The 16,745-nt window shown below is 44.0% G+C and overlaps 1 protein-coding gene across 19 annotated transcripts in view; it reads right to left on the bottom strand.

Moving 5' to 3' along the window:
* The window catches only part of TNS1 (tensin 1), a 1,878,049-nt gene that overhangs the window by 252,059 nt on the left and 1,609,245 nt on the right, over positions 1-16,745 (bottom strand). The window lies entirely within an intron of this gene.

The raw sequence follows: 16,745 nt of genomic DNA on the forward strand, positions 1-16,745 counted from the left end.
TCAGAATGTGTATGTATGTGGTAGAATGCGTGACTTCTAAATATGAATTAATGCCTGGATCTATATGAAACATATTTAAGAGGAAAATATGGGCCACGACCATTAGACTTACAGGATTAGATGATCAAACCATTAGAACATGACTATTAATGAGGTATTGTTTCACATAAGCCGATCTCTTTTCTACGACGTATGTATTTAGAATTACTCGTAGACTTCCAACACCAACATAAATGACATCATAGATGGTGCTTTAAGAACCAATAATAATGGCAGTGCTTTTGGAAGGAGTGATATTACCTAAAATTACTGATTGACTTCTCTAGTCAGTTTGAATTATAGCGTGAAGGGTGACATAGACACTCATCATAAGATTTGCTTTCATTGTATGATCTAGATATCTTTTGCACATCGGTTAAGCATGTATTTGATTGTAGTGTAGACTAGTGCACTGAGAACTATTGACTGACTTTCAACATAGACAAAAGCAGTATAAATAACCCCCAAACTGGTCTTCATAGAAGGATTGATGCACTTGTCACAAGATGTCAATGGTATCTTAAATAGTAATATTGAAGACTCTTCTAAGTCCACTATACAAAGGACTATTGATTTACTTAAACTTCAAGATAAACAAATCTGTATTACAAACGCTTCGCAACGGAAGGTAAGGTGAATACACTTTTTTGCTAGTAAATGGTAAAGATAGGGCCAGCAAGCCTGTTTCCCCCGACATTCAGGCAGCAAGTGACTATACACTCTAATACATTCTACATTCTATTCTACATAACTACATTCTATGGAAGATGGCGATACAAAGGTAAACATGACACATCTTCTTCCTTAAAACATTAGCAAACTATAATGCACAAAATTGAATTAAACATGACATACATCAATATGTATGGATTAACATAAAATAATAACAAATACCTATATAACTTAGATATAACTTGATCAGATAATATTATCTTATGGATATGCAGAGCATTTAATTTCCCGTCCTGAACTGCTATTGGATTGCACCCCGCAAACTTTATTAGATTGGACATTACCTGCCTCATCAGAATATTCTTTGCTCGTACCTCCACACTCATCATCTTCATCACTCATTTCCGTCATAACTTCCTTTCTAGTGACACCCTTTGCACATTATCCACTAGTCCTCTCAATATTATGTTCAGCAAGCCAATGGTAGCCTTTCCTTTCAACTTCTACATTTCCATTCTGCTTGCCATCTTCACATTTTCACAAAGCGACTCATGCCACACTCACCCGTCACTTAACTTTGCAGAATTCTTGAATATGTCTATGACTTCCAAGGGACCTCAACATTTGCTTTCACCCTTCCAAACCTTAGTAGGTAACTTAACATATAAGCATCTCCTCTCCTTAACTGAGAGCCTTTTGCTCCACTTTTCTTGTCCTTATATTGTTTGTATAAGCTATGCAGCTTCAAAAAATTCAGTTTTACTACCTCATGGGACCACTGTGGTAATCAATCTCAAATTCATCATCCAGCTTTAATTGTCTTTCATGAAAGGCACTATTACCATCATAACAGTAAAGGTACTTTATCCAGTAACAGACGGAGTAGTGTGATACATTGATACCACTTTTTGATGATTACTATCTAATCTAACTTCTTATCCTTTGTCCTTTGCAAAGACCCTTTCACCACACGGTTGAATCTTTCCACTTCACCAAAGCCTCTGAGGTGATAAACTGGTGTGAACTTGTGCTCAATGCCATTACATTTGAGACAATTTTCCATCTCAATGGTTTTAAAATGGAACCCATTATCTGTGACAATTTTGATGGGTAATCCTTCCTTTTAAAGATGTCATCCAAGAATTTCACAACATTTTCTGTATTTGCACACATCACAAACCTCACTTCTGGCCATTTTAAAAATAATCCATTACCACTAAGATAAACCTCTTTTCACCATCATCTTCACATTTGAAGCCCATAATATCAACCTCAATGGCATCCCGTGCCATCTCTCGACTTGGTACTGGGCAAAGATGCAGTTTCAATAACACCTGACTTTTATCCACATCCACGCATAAGTCACATTACCTCATGATTCTCCCCAATTCTACATCAACTCGTGGCCACAAATAACTCTCTTTACTTCTTAACTTTGCTCTTAACAATACCTAAGAGTCCATCGTGGCACAGTTTAACAATAGCATCCCTCAAGTCTTTAGGTGGAATGAATCTTGTTCCGCTCATGACATTCTCCTTCATTACAAATAATTCATTGCATACCTCTCAGAAACTCCTCAAATTTTCCTCCCAAGAACTTCTTTTCTGTCCAACCTTCCATCACAAATTTCTCCACATTTTGTAGAATAGAATCTTTCATACTTGCACGCCTCCATCCTTCTTCGGTAATAGCATTCCCCTTCTCACCACCAGCCCATGCCACACTTACTTCATTCCAATTTTCAGTAGTAAACTCCTCCAGTGTTAATGGTACCCCACTCAAACAATCTGCGACTTTATTCCTGATACCAGGAAGATAACACAGAATGTAACTATGACCTAATAACCTCATGGACATGCTTGCAATTCTGGGAGTCACATTAAATAGACCTTAAGTAGATAACACCCTCAATAAAGGTTTGTTGGTCACACCTTACTTCAACGTCAAACTCCCACACACATTTTCTGATGTGTTCTAAATCCCACACAATTGCGAGAGTCTCCTTTTCGATAACAGAGTCACATTCTTCAACTGGTGATAACGCTCTAGATGCAAGTGCTATGGTAAATTAATTTCCTTTGAAATTCTTCTAACTCAACACCACCCCACTTCCTTTGCTACCAGCATTAGTAGTTAAAATACAATCAAGTTTGGGATCAAACCCATAACATTTTTTGCCATCCAAATGTGTTCCTTAATATTCTCAAAATCTCCTTGTAACTCCTCGGTCCACACAAATGTGACTTTGTTTTTTAAACACTGGCACAAATAATATGTCTTTTCTGAGAAATTGTAGACAAATTTGCAGAAAACTCTACCTACCCTAGAAAAGATCTCAAATCATCTTTGTTAGCAGGAGCTGGGACATCCCTCACCACATTCAACAGCTCTTTCTTGGGTCTAATGTTTTCAGTAGTAACTGAGTAGTCTAAAGATGGTATGCTCTCAAGCAGCATCTCCAACACCTTCACCAATCTAAAGTCATGCTGTTCCTCGCTCTTCTCCATGACTAGGATGCCATCCTGAAAAATATCGTACCAGCCATATCCTTGAACACCATGTACATCCATTTTGGGTACACTGCTGCTGCAGAAGCAAGCCCACGCGGCATATGAACATAAATATAATGTCCTCAAAGTGTCATAAATGTGGTTAAATGTTTGCTATCCCCATGAAGCTTGGCCTGACGGTATGCTGATGACAGGTCAACTGATGTAAACCACTTAAACCTTTGGTCAATATCAACATTTCATTGATCTGGAGTAGTGGAAAGTTCTCAACCACAGTGTTGCTTTTTAGAACCCATAGATCAACACACAAGCAAATCTTACCAAGAGCTCATCTAGCTACTACTAATGGTGCAATCCACTCTGCAGCATCTACTTGCTCAATAAACCCTCCTTTTAGTAGGGGTTTAATATTCTGATGTGCCACCTCTATTAATATACAAGGCACCAGACTGGTTTTATTCTACTTTGGAACTGCATTTAAAAACAACTACTTTTAGGGATTATCCATCCAAAGTGGCAATTTGTCCAGAAAAAAACCCTCTGGGAATGCATTTTTGAACATTAAGACATTTTTTTTTCACTATTCCCCAAGACCAACACTTGCTCTTGACTGTTAGGATCAAGAATAATATCCAACGCCCTCTGATCGATCCACCCTAACACAAATGGACCTTTTTGTCGACTAGTGTATGGAGAACCTGAATTTACCACAATGGATATCTCCATTCCTCGTAATCTTGTATTACATACAGGTTTGTTTCTAGATTGCTTAAAAAGAGGGTTCACACCAACGTTATCCACTGTATCTCTAATGTCTTAAACACAATTAAACCGTTTCTCCAGGAACTTAGAGTTTCTCTTTTTATTTTCTTCCCAGCCCTGTGTTTTATTTTTCATTCTTTCTTTTAGTCTACAGACCAAGAGCCTGGTTTAGAGTTTGGCCGACCGGGTTACTCTGTCAAAAATGTGATGGGTATTAAATCCGCTATATTACAATTTAATTATAATTCCTATGTAACTTGTAATATGGCGGATGGGATATCCGTCATGTTTGTGACAGAGTAACCCTACCACCAAACCTTATATCTGTCCCTAAAACATTTGGTCAACATTTGCATTGGTTTCACCTGCCATACGACTTATTAGAGATTTCCACTATCTTTATGATAGAAATTACATCCTTAAGTGGAGACTCACCATAAACCTAGAGGCATTCTTGAATATGCTCATTATTCACGTGCATTATTATTTGGTCTCTGATTAGTTTGTCGTGCAAAACACGATATCTGCAATTTAAAGCAAGTTTTTGTAAGAGCTGTCAGATACTCTTCAACTGGATCCGACTTATTTTGTTTCCTCCTGAAAAAACTGTGTCTGTCAATAGCTATGCAAACCGATGTCAACTAATAATGATCAAAATCCTCAAAAGTATGTAAGAAAACATCACACTCAGCAGGAACACAAGGTTTCTTCTCCATAGTATTATATAACTTAAGTCCTTGTTGATCCAATGAATGAATAATTATTTTTATTTTCTTTAGTTGCGTCAATTCCTCATCTTTGATTGTGTCAATGTAGTTTAAAAAATATTCTTTCCATTATTGCTAATTTATAAGGGGATCACCAGAAGGTGCCAAGAATGGTTGTGGAGAAGGTAGAGAAAAGGTTTGTGATGTACACGTCTTTATGAATAGAGGAAAACACCCCACTAAAATTAAGACTTTCACAGTTGGAGTAAATGTGTTGCTACACTTAGATATCGAAAACAAACCAATAATAAATATATTTGAAATACCAAATAATTGTAGAGCATTTTGCTGAGTGTAGAACAAAGTAGTATACCGCTGTGTGTCTGGCAGAGCGGCAATATATTTTTTTTTACAGAGACAGTCTCTAATTACCGATAAAAGTCGCATATTTATTGCAGAGGTCAACAATCCAACCAAATCAATATTGCCGCTCAGTAATGCGTGATGACACACTCTCACAATGCTTTGCAGAACAGTGCCACGCCAGTGCTTGTGCGCTGAACAATACGAAAAATCAAAATGGCCACCCTGTAATGCATAATGAAACACTTCTAAAATCTTTTGCATGACGGTGCCATGCCACTGCTTGTGCGCTGGTACCTATTTTAAATGACCACTCCGTAATGCATGATGACAAGCTCAGCATCATGTACCCCGTAATGCCTGAATGTAGGCGAGCTGCTGGAGCGCCCTTTGCGCTGCCACACAAACTGCTCTTTCTCGTGCACCAGTCCCGATTGGTCCATCTTGTGCGCTGTACCTGTGTTGGCCACAAAATCACCAATTTGGCAACTTTCTTGGATATTTTCTCTTCGACACAGGCAGGGACTCCGCATCCGCACTGCGAGCCAGACAGAGGAGGAGTCACACGTTTGTTTCCACCTTGAAACAGATCATGTCCGACAAGGTGTGAAGAGGCGAGGGTCCAATGTCTAAAAGACAGCATGCCGCCAACATTTGTATACAAACGCTCCGCAACCGAAGGAGAAGCGAGTAAACTTCTTTATTAGTAAATGGTAAAGATAGCGCCAACAGGCCTGTCTCCCCCAACATTCAGGCAGCAACTGACTCTACACTCAAATACATTCCACATTTTATTCTATATAACTACATTCTATGGAATGTCATTGGGTGGAGATACCAAGGCAAACACAAAGATATCCTAAAAAGTGACATAATCATCAACCCTAAAACTGGTCCACTTATAAGACTGATACACAACCCCCAATGAACATTAATCATATCTTCGATTGTGAAAGAGATATGAACTCTAAGGTTAGGGTATTTGAAACGATTGTTTGGCTTCCATGGTCAAGATCATTCAAGTTCTGGATGTTGAAATAAACTCCAACCCCAAGGTTGATCTTAGCATGACAGGTGGTCTTCCACAAAGACAGTAATCACATCATACGCAGTGATTCTGTCACTGAACCTATGGCTTGTCTCTTTGAAATGATCTGTACACTTTCCACACTGCAGACTATGGTCATCCCGCTCAGGTGGTGTATCCTTATGTTGAGTTGTGCTCGAAGGGCCTGCTTGCAACAGGGACCATAAGATACAGGCGCTCTGAGCTGCGCAGTTCGCTGAGAGGCGCGGGATGTACAAAAACAATCGTGACTTCGCGATAGGCTGGTCGCCTCTGTACACAAGAACACACCACTTCCCACCACACGCAGCTTGTGAGTCTTGAAAGAATTAGGGACATTTCACGGGGCTATTTTGACAGCTACCGTGGCCTGTGTTTAAGGCGTTTCCATAACTTACATAAGCTGTCATATACTGAATTCATGTCTGGATTTGCCCAGAACTTTACTTCAAAAACATATATTTTAGTGGGTGTTGTTCCAACTTTTTTTTTTACAAGCAGAAAAGTAGGTTGTTCACTCTTCTGTGTACCATATTAAAAGACCTCAGGAATGCCTATTTACTTTTTTTATAGCAGGAACCATGCATTCTTTGGGTCCCGCACAGCCATGTGTGGCGGCCCGCTTACCTAGACTAGCTTCCTGTAATACAATCCAGGCAGGCAGCATCAAAATTAGAGCTTTGATTGCCAAAAAGTTAATAGATGAAGTCCGTAGCAGTTTCCAAAGACATCTGAAAATGTGCACATTTGCTTTTTTAGCATTTTTGATTCTATGGGAACCTGCGTATTTGGCATGTTTCAGCCTTTCAGACTCAGCTGCCAAAGGCCCTTCCTCGCGTTTCTGGGTCTACTCTGTGGTTGTCTCCAACCATCTCCATTGCCTTGTTGCAGTGATCTTTGTATTGGACTAACTTTTTCTGCATTACGCATTCTGTGGCAGCCCTCACTGTGGGCCTCCCCTAATGCCACATTGATAGCGACCTACCGATAACGACTGTATATTTTGGCGCGTCCGCACATGGTGCACAAATCAAAAAGATGAAGGGATTTTGCGTGGTTTTAATGCAATGTTTATTTATTTATTTTAATTGTGAGCTTTAATTAACTGAACAATAAATGTACTACTACTACTACACTGTGAGTAAAACTAGAGGGGAAATTTGTATCCTCACAATAAATCTCTCCAACCTCCTCCCTTTGCCACCTGCACCTCTGTGGAGCATCCCTTGATCATTGCCACTCTATTGTGACTTCCACTTGAAGTTACCGTTCAGATGCCCTCTACGTCAATCGAGTGTTGCGCAACTCCTGATAACATGACGTAAGTATCAATGGTGCAGCGCTGCGGCCTGACCCTTGCCATTAGATGTGGTCCTGTTGCCCTCCCATCATGAAACCCCTGCAAAGGAATCCTATGCAGACCATACATGTGGGCAAGTTTTATTATGAGAGAAAAGTTTGGCTTAGTTCCTGATTATTGCCCTGACACAGCTTGCAGACCCTACTTCGGCTGTGGCCCATGGTACTTAGTCAAGAGCTATTTGTTTCTGGCAGAGTGCATGTGCCTTTTTCTTGCAAGTTCTGTAGAACTATTGAGCGTAGGCAACTGACCAGCATTTAGTACACTAAAGCATACCTTTCTCAGCTTTTCCTCATGAGTCACCAATGGTTCATTACCTTGACAGTCTCTAGTTGGGTTGGATGAAAACTGAATTCTTAAAACCAGGCCCTCGGTAGCTTGTCCTGCACCAGTGAGCCACCCAGACCCCAGTTCAAGCAGTGCAGGGTATACATCAGAAGGTCTGTGTCTCCATGGTTACTGGTGAAGCCCATAGCAATCACAACATTTTTTTTTTGGAAAGCATTTGTTTGTTTTTAAAACATTTATTACAGAAAATCATAGCAGTTCGCTTGTGTCAGCAGCGAGTGATTTCTGTATTAAGGACATTTCATCTCTCTCTGTCAAGTTCACTACCCATCTTTCCTCTCTTCCTTTCACCCTGGATACCCCCCTTCTCATCTGCCTCTTCTCCCCGTTTCTGCACATATCTCAGGAAACATTTATCAAGGCATTGTGCTACCACAAAGTCTTGCAAAGTGATGCAAAGCGGTGCAAAGTCTAGAAATGCTATTTACTTTCCAAACTTTTTTTGTGGTGGAATGCTGCTCTTTTCTCGACACAGAGCTAATTGCACAGCTTTGCTCCAGTTTGCACGAAGAGGGCCTCCCATGGGTGGTACTGGGCTACCCACCACAAGTACCTATGGATTTAGATGGAAAGCCAGATCTACAAAGATTGTCAGACCTGGTTTACGTAAAAAAAATAAAGTCTCCTTGAGGCAGGTGCAAAGTAGTGGATTTGCTTTAGGTTCTTCAAATATTTTGCACATAGCATGTGCGTGCCACTGTACAGCACACATCTAAAGCATGGAATGTTAACAAATAAACCTAGGCCTACGACTTTCTTCCAGTACAAAACCTATGCTAGACATCACGCACACAAATTTACGTTATTGTGCAAAGGTGCATGTGAGTCACTAGACAGCCCTAGACGTCACGCGCACATCTTTACATTATTGTGCAAAGGTGTGTGTGAGTCACTAGACAGCCCTAGACGTCACGCGCACATCTTTACATTATTGTGCAAAGGTGTGTGTGAGGCACTAGACAGCTTGTTTGTGCTCCAGCGAGGAAGGAGCCGCACCAGCCCATATTTAGTAACTATGGTTCTGCGCTGCTCTCTCCCCCTTATGCAATGAAGCACAGGAGCTCTGGTTCCTGCACTGCGTTTCACAAACATTTAGTGAATATGCCCCTCCATCTCCATTTGTCTTGGCTTCTTGATACCCTTGCCTCCGACCCCTCAGTTTTCTCCATCATTCCCTCGCCTCCTTCTTCCACCACAGCTCCTTTCCCTGAGCAGCAGGCCCTGCAGGTGCTGCCTGGGACCACTTCACGCCTGTTAACATTTCCTGGAACATACCAACAAGCCCAGTTGCATCTAGAGTTCTTCAACAGGGACTCGAAATTGACCTTACAAGGGAATTTCCCCTGTTTGCATCCGCGTGGATGTCAGGAAGAGGCTAGGCAGGCATTCCAGGCCCCTGTGTGAAGGCGACCAGGCTGAGAAGCTCACGGCAGAGGCCGAGCTCTCTGGGAACTCAGCTTACAGCACACAGGCCTGTACACTCTCCTATTGCTGAGACAGAACAGCTGACAGGCATTCATCCACCCATCAATTCATCCATTCATCCATCATAGAGCTGCCGTATTTCCTTTAAGCATTTATACAGCACCTTGAGGCATTTTACACAGGGCAGCAAATAGCGTCTTCACCAGTGAAGACCTTATGGGAGTACAAATTCTGCTATAGTGGATGAATGGCTGAATGCACGCAGGGTACTTGTGTAGTACAAACCTAGCTACAAAGCAACAGGACATTTCATTGGCAGTGGGTTACATACCTTTAGTGCGGCACAGCTTGTTGTTCAATTGTGGCTGTGGGGATTGGCGAGTTCCTACTTCTATTGGATGTGAGGCAGGAGCGCGCGCCAGGGACTGAGGGTGCCAGGAAGATGCGGGGTGGAACGCCTCGGTTCCACCTTGAGCCATCCGCCAGCCTAGCTAATGAAGTGTAACTACATTCACTGTGGACATCAACCACTTCCTCAGCGCCTAGAAGCCATTAAGCTTTTCAGTGTACACAATAGGCAGACAGTAAACAGAAGCAGGTCTGCACCAGTGCCCAGAAGGAAGCCCAAGCAATGATGTGTCCTCCGTTCCAACTTCCTCTTTCTGACAGCTTGCCAAATAAACACTGACATGGAACTGACTTTGCCCAGCCCTACAGGCCTGCGGGAAATCTTGCAATTTCCATCTGGACTTATTTGAACTTGCAATGGAACAATGAAAAGAACGTTATTACATCAGTTCAACCTGATAATTAAGATGCACCAAGCAATGCTTATTGTACAAAAGAATGATTGATGGTGCCCCGAGCTCTGTTCAGAAGCCCAGACACCGGCGCTATTAAATGTCTCCGCCTCTTTAATCCACTGCCAGACACGCCCCGCCCCTTGTCTCACTTTTGCAGGTTCCTGTCTTCTTCCTTTGTGGCAGTTTCTCTTTCTCCTTCTTTTCCTTTATGTATTTTTCCCTCTCTTTCTCTCCGGAATTGTCTGAGGAGGAACAGTGAGTACCAGTGCTGACCCCCACCAGCCACCACCGGCTCAAATAAAGCACTGGCGCCACATGACATTTGTAATATTACACTAATGGAAAGGTGATAATATAAAAAACAGTAAACTCAATGAGGCCAAGTCAGAATGGCATTTATATGTATGAAGCAGTACTCCTGTAGTAATAGTCTGTGGCGGCCGCACAAACAAAATGTTGTGAGGCAGGAGGAGAGGGGTAGGGGAGGGGGGGCACGGGAGGGAATGTTTGTAAAAAGGAAGACTTACCTGAAGCTGCTGTTGCCTCCCACGTTGTGCTTCGTTGTTCTTCTTGCTGGTCTCGGCAGACACTGGGTCAGCATCACAGACTCCCTGTGCAATCCCTGCGCTGCTCTCATGCTATGAGAGCAGCGAGCGGATTGGCCTGAGCCTGCTGCTTTGACGCTCCGCTCAGGACAGGGAGTCTGTGGGGTTTCTCCAGCCCGCGCTGTTCAATACAGCTGGATTGGAGAGACCTAAGTGCGCATGTGTGTTTGGCCGGCCTGAGACTGCCGGCCAAACACAAATGTGCACTTAGAAGTGCACGAACCAGTCCTCTTCGCTTCTCCCATGACTCCGACTCTCCCTACACACGCTGGCTCAGCCAGCAAATGAGAAATAAAACGATTATAGAATATAGATAAAATATAGATTTCTTTTTCACCTGCTGGCTCTGAGCCAGTGGGGCGACGCTCCTCCACCATTGCAGAGGAGCCGCCCCTGGAATAGTTCACATACTCTGGGAAGTCCTTGTGAGTTGGATCCAAAGCCTCTATAAAGGGAATACAGGGGGATATTTTATACCATTAGTACAAATAGAATGGACTGTGCCTTGGCTCCACTTTTAATAATAAGACGTTGGGCATTTTTCGGGTCAATGCTTAAAGGAGTTAGAAGGAAGTGGAGCAGCGCTCCTGTACTTCACCTTCGTAAATGCCTTTGTGAATTTACAGCTCCTTGAGCTACAAAATAAGTCTCATCATTGAGGTGCACGATGGAGCTGTGGAGAAGGCCTACTATTGGAAGAGCAGAGACGTGGCACATCAGGCTTAATGTATGCCAAGAGAGCTGTAGAGTGGGCATACATGTGGGAGGGCAGGATGGAGGTGTGTTGACGCAGCTGCGGAGAGAGCCCATAATTGGGAGAGGAGAGACATGTGCCAAGAGAGCTGTGGAGTGGGCATACATGTGGGAGGGCAGGATGGAGGTGTGTTGACGGAGCTGCGGAAAGGGGCCCATAATTGGGAGAGGAGAGACATGTGCCAAGAGAGATGTGGAGTGGGCATGCATGTGGCAGGGCAGGATGGAGGTGTGTTAAGGAGCTGCGGAGAGGGCCCATAATTGGGAGAGGAGAGACATGTGCCAAGAGAGCTGTGGAGTGAGCATACATGTGGCAGGGCAGGATGGAGGTGTGTTGACGGAGCTGTGGAGAGGGCCCATAATTGGGAGAGGAGAGACATGTGCCAAGAGAGCTGTGGAGTGGGCAGACATGTGGCACGTCAGGATGGAGCTGTGTTGACAAAGCTGCGAGGAAGCACATTGGAAGAATTGCCAAGCCGGGCATGATTTCTGCTCAGCTAGGCATCCAGTGGTTTCAGTCCGCGAAGGGCAGCGGTGTTATAGGTGAGGGGGAGGCGTGATGATGGAGCTGTGCAAAGGGCCAGTACTATAAAGGTGGTATGATCGGAGTGCACTGCAGGGCTGTCATTGTCCATAGTACTGGATGGTCTGTTTGAGGCTACTTGTGTGAGTAAGATCTCTGCGGGTCACACCACTGTGAGAGAAGTCCTTCGAGTCAGTCTCTTTCACCCTAGTGGACAATATTTCCACTGGCTGCCAAGCTCAGCGCCTGTGGAGACTCTGGACACATCTACCGCCAGGACACTTCCAGACAGGAGGGGAAGAAGTGAACAAAAAACAAGCTAAAGTCAACAGGCTTTCTCTATTGTGTGCACTGGTGTTCTGGAGCAGCATCCCTAAACCCATCAGGTTCTCATCAAAACTGCTTCAATTTAACAAAGAGGTGAAGGCGCATCCCTTTAAAGAAGATCACAACGCTACTCTCAGCTTACTGTCTCCTACAATAAAATTTTGACTGTATCCATGCCATTGACCCTGTACAGCACTCGGTTGTCTTTTGGCTAAATAAGGGTGTAGCCTTACTCTAGCAGTACAGGAGCTGTGTGCTGGTACGGGTGGAGTGTAATTCTAGTAAGGGAGGGGTAGTGCAGTATTCACAGGGTAACTCTACCAGTGAATATGTTTGTGTCTGTTTTTTCCCTCGGGATAATGTTTGTCAATTTGACTTTGATTTTGTTGTCTTGTTCATTCTGTTTTGTTTGCTTATAACCTTTGTGATGCATAATCTGTAAAGCGCTCTCATACCCTCAGTGGTCATGTTCGCGCTATATAAAACTTTCAAAATAAATAAATAAGTGAATATGTTGTGCTCTAGTAGAGCTTTATTCTAGTGGTGAAAGAGCTTTGCCCTGACACGAGCGTAGGTACACTAAAGGAGCTGTGCAGTAGCAGGGGTGTAGCTTTACTCTAGTAGAGAAGGAGTTGTGACCTAACATGAGTGCAGGTACTCTAATACGGCAGGAGCTGTGCAGTAGCAGGGGTGTAGCTTTACTCTAGTAGAGAAGGAGCTGTGCAGTGGCATGAGTGTAGGTACTCTAATGCGGCAGGAGCTGTGCCGTAGCAGGGATATAGCTTTACTCTAGTAGAGAAGGAGCTGTGCCGTGGCATGAGTGTAGGTACTCTAATATGGCAGGAGCCGTGCTGTAGCAGGGGTGTAGCTTTACTCTAGTAGAGAAGGAGCTGTGCCGTGGCGTGAGTGTAGGTACTTTAATATGGCAGGAGCTGTGCTGTAGCAGGGGTGTAGCTTTACTCTAGTAGGGAAGGAGCTGTGCAGTGGCATGAGTGTGGGTACTCTAATACGGCAGGAGCTGTGCCGTAGCAGGGATATAGCTTTACTGTAGTAGAGAAGGAGCTGTGCCGTGGCATGAGTGTAGGTACTTTAATATGGCAGGAGCCGTGCTGTAGCAGGGGTGTAGCTTTACTCTATTAGAGAAGGAGCTGTGCAGTGGTATGAGTGTAGGTACTCCAATACGGCAGGAGCTGTGCTGTAGCAGGGATATAGCTTTACTCTAGTAGAGAAGGAGCTGTGCCGTGGCATGAGTATAGGTACTCTAATACGGCAGGAGCTGTGCTGTAGCAGGGGTGTAGCTTTACTCTAGTAGAGAAGTAGCTGTGCAGTGGCATGAGTGTAGGTACTCTAATACGGCAGGAGCTCTGCCGTAGCAGGGGTGTAGCTTTACTCTAGTAGCGAAGGAGCTGTGCTCTGACATGAGTGTAGGTACTCTAATACGGCAGGAGCTGTGCCATAGCAGGGGTGTAGCTTTACTCTAGTAGAGAAGGAGCTGTGCCATGGTATGAGTGTAGGTACTCTAATACGGAAGGAGCTGTGCCGTAACAGGGGTGCAGCTTTACTCTGGTAGAGACGGAGCTTTGCCCTGACATGAGTGTAGGTACTCTCATATGGCAGGAGCTGTGCCATAGCAAGGGTGTAGCTTCACTCTAGTAGAGAAGGAGCTGTGTCCTCACATGTGTGTTGGTACTCTAATACGGCAGGAGCTGTGCCGTAGCAGGGGTGTATCTTTACTCTAGTAGAGAAGGAGCTGTGCAGTGGCATGAGTGTCAGTACTCTAATACGGCAGGAGATGTGCCATAGCAGGAATATAGCTTTACTCTAGTAGAGAAGGAGCTGTGCCATGGCACGAGTGTAGGTACTCTAATACGGCAGGAGCTGTGCCATAGCAGGGGTGTAGCTTTACTCTAGTAGAGAAGGAGCTGTGCCATGTCATGATTGTAGATACTCTATTGCGCCAGAGCTGTGCCGTAGCAGGGGTGTAGCTTTACTCTAGTGGGGAAGGAGATGGGCCCTATCATGAGTGTAGGTGCTCTAATATGGCAGGAGAAGTGCCGTAGCAGTGGTGTAGTTTCACTCTAATAGAGAAGGAGCTGTGCCCTCGCATGGGTGTTGGTACTCTAAAACGGCAGGAGCTGTGCCGTAGCAGGGGTGTAGCTTTACTCTAGTAGAGAAGGAGCTTTGCCCTGGCATGAGTATAGGTACTCCAATATGGCAGGAGCTGTGCCGTAGCAGGGGTGTAGCTTTACTCTAGTAGAGAAGGAGCTGTGCCGTGGCATGAGTGTAGGTACTCCAATATGGCAGGAGCTGTGCTGTAGCAGGGGTGTAGCTTCACTCTAATAGAGAAGGAGCTGTTCCCTCGCATGGGTGTTGGTACTCTAAAACGGCAGGAGCTGTGCTGTAGCAGGGGTGTAGCTTTACTCTAGTAGAGAAGGAGCTGTGCCCTGGCATAAGTGTAGGTACTCTAATACGGAAGGAGCTGTGCCCTGGCATAAGTGTTGGTACTCTTATACGGCAGGAGCTGTGCCATAGCAGGGGTGTAGCTTTTCTCTAGTAGAGAATGAGCTGTGCAGTGGCATGAGTGTCGGTACTCTAATACGGCAGGAGCTTGTGCCATAGCAGGGATATGGCTTTACTCTAGCAGAGAAGGAGCTGTGCCGTGGCATGAGTGTAGGTACTCTAATATGGCAGGAGCTGTGCTGTAGGAGGGGTGTAGCTTTACTCTAGTAGAGAAGGAGCTGTGCCCTCGCATGGGACAGGTGTAGTTTTACTCCAGTAGGGAAGGAGGTGTGCCGTGGCGCAGCTGCAGCGTTACTGTAGTAGCGAAGGAGCTGTGGCCTGGTAGCGGTTGTGGTTTTACTCTCGCAGGGAAGAAGGTGTTCTATATTAGTGATGTAGCTTAACTGTATAAATGAATTAATTGTTCTCTAGTGAAGTACAACTTTACTGTAGTGGCAAAGATGTTTTTCTCCAGCAGCCTTGTACCTTCACTCATAGGAAGGAATATAGCTGTAGTAGGGCAGGGAGTTGTTCCCTAGTAGGGTTGTTAATTAACTCTAGTTACTTAACTGTGAGAAAGCTCTGGCTTTTCTGGAGTAGTTAAGGAGCTGTGTTGTATAAGAGATGTAGTCTTATCATAGTAGCAAAGTCACTACGCGCTGGTAGGGCTGTAGCTTTTTAGGTCTCGCCTGACCCAGCGCATGCGCTGGTCTGGCGAGACTTTTTGTGAGGGCTCAAAAAATGCTACCATGGCCGGCCTAGAGCTACAGTGCATGTGCGTGGGCGCGCGCCACACTTGATCGCGATCACTTTCACGGCCGCTTTGATGTTTGATCGCCATAGCGATCACTTTCACTTTCACTTTCGTGGCCGCACGGCCGCTATGATCCTCAGTCGCATAATCCTCAGTCTCAAAGTCATCTACATCAGATACATTCAGAAATGAAGTCTTTTTAGCCCCCTTCTCGTTAAAATAATCTAAAGATTCTAAATCCTCCCAGTCTCTCCCGCCTTCCTTTCTACTCCTTTCTGATACTCTATCCTTCTGAGGTTCTTTCTCCCTGGCACTCCCCCTGTCCAGCGCATGTATCCTAGCCTCTTCATCTGTGTACCTGTGAATAGCAGAGAAGAGGGTAAAAATGGTAATGCTAGATTGTATTCAGTGTCCTTTTCATGCACATTTTCTTCAATGGTGCCTTCCATGAAAAGACTAGAAATGAGGAAAAAACATGCTGTGAAGAGTTTTAACAGTCACTAGCTGCATGCAAACCGTGCGTGCGACTTTTCAATAAGAACATGGATGGATAAGGAAGTTGCTGAATACACCCTGCCAAAACCCCCAACCCACAGTCCCAAAAGAAAATTGTCATGTTCTCCTTCTGAAAAAAAGGTAAAGGGGGCTCAAAAGTTTGAGGAGCGATAAAAAAATATGGCGAGCTGAAAGCATGTTCCTTTGTCCTGTACTTGCTGGCAACCACGGATTAGTGATTTTACTACAATGCTCCTATTTAACAAAACAAATATTAATTTTAGACAGCATAAATATATGCTCAACCTAAGGATTCTACCTCACAAGACCAGGTAAACAACCTAAATCAGCATGTGATACAATACAAGGAAGTCTACGTAAGCTTGCCCTAAAACAGATCATTAAACAAGTAATGCAACAAAGAAACTAAGAAAAAATAATTGAACTGCAAATAACAGAAACAACATACTGAAGTGTATTAAAGCACATGGGATGATATGATATTGCACTATATTGCATATTCAATCAACACGATAGAAACAACTTAATGTTTAGGACATACTAACTGGTCAAGATGCAAAATACCTGCAATAAATGTTTTTCCATCCATGCATAAATTCTTATAGACTACAAATGGCGAACATAGGTGAACAAGCATTGGCATAGCCAATAGGTCTCGCCTTTGGGACCTTATAAGTGTTTAGCCATGCGACAGTTGTTGTTGTTGCACCAA

Source organism: Triturus cristatus, chromosome 3_2 (assembly GCF_964204655.1).
Source record: "Triturus cristatus chromosome 3_2, aTriCri1.1, whole genome shotgun sequence".
Lineage (NCBI taxonomy): Eukaryota > Metazoa > Chordata > Amphibia > Caudata > Salamandridae > Triturus > Triturus cristatus.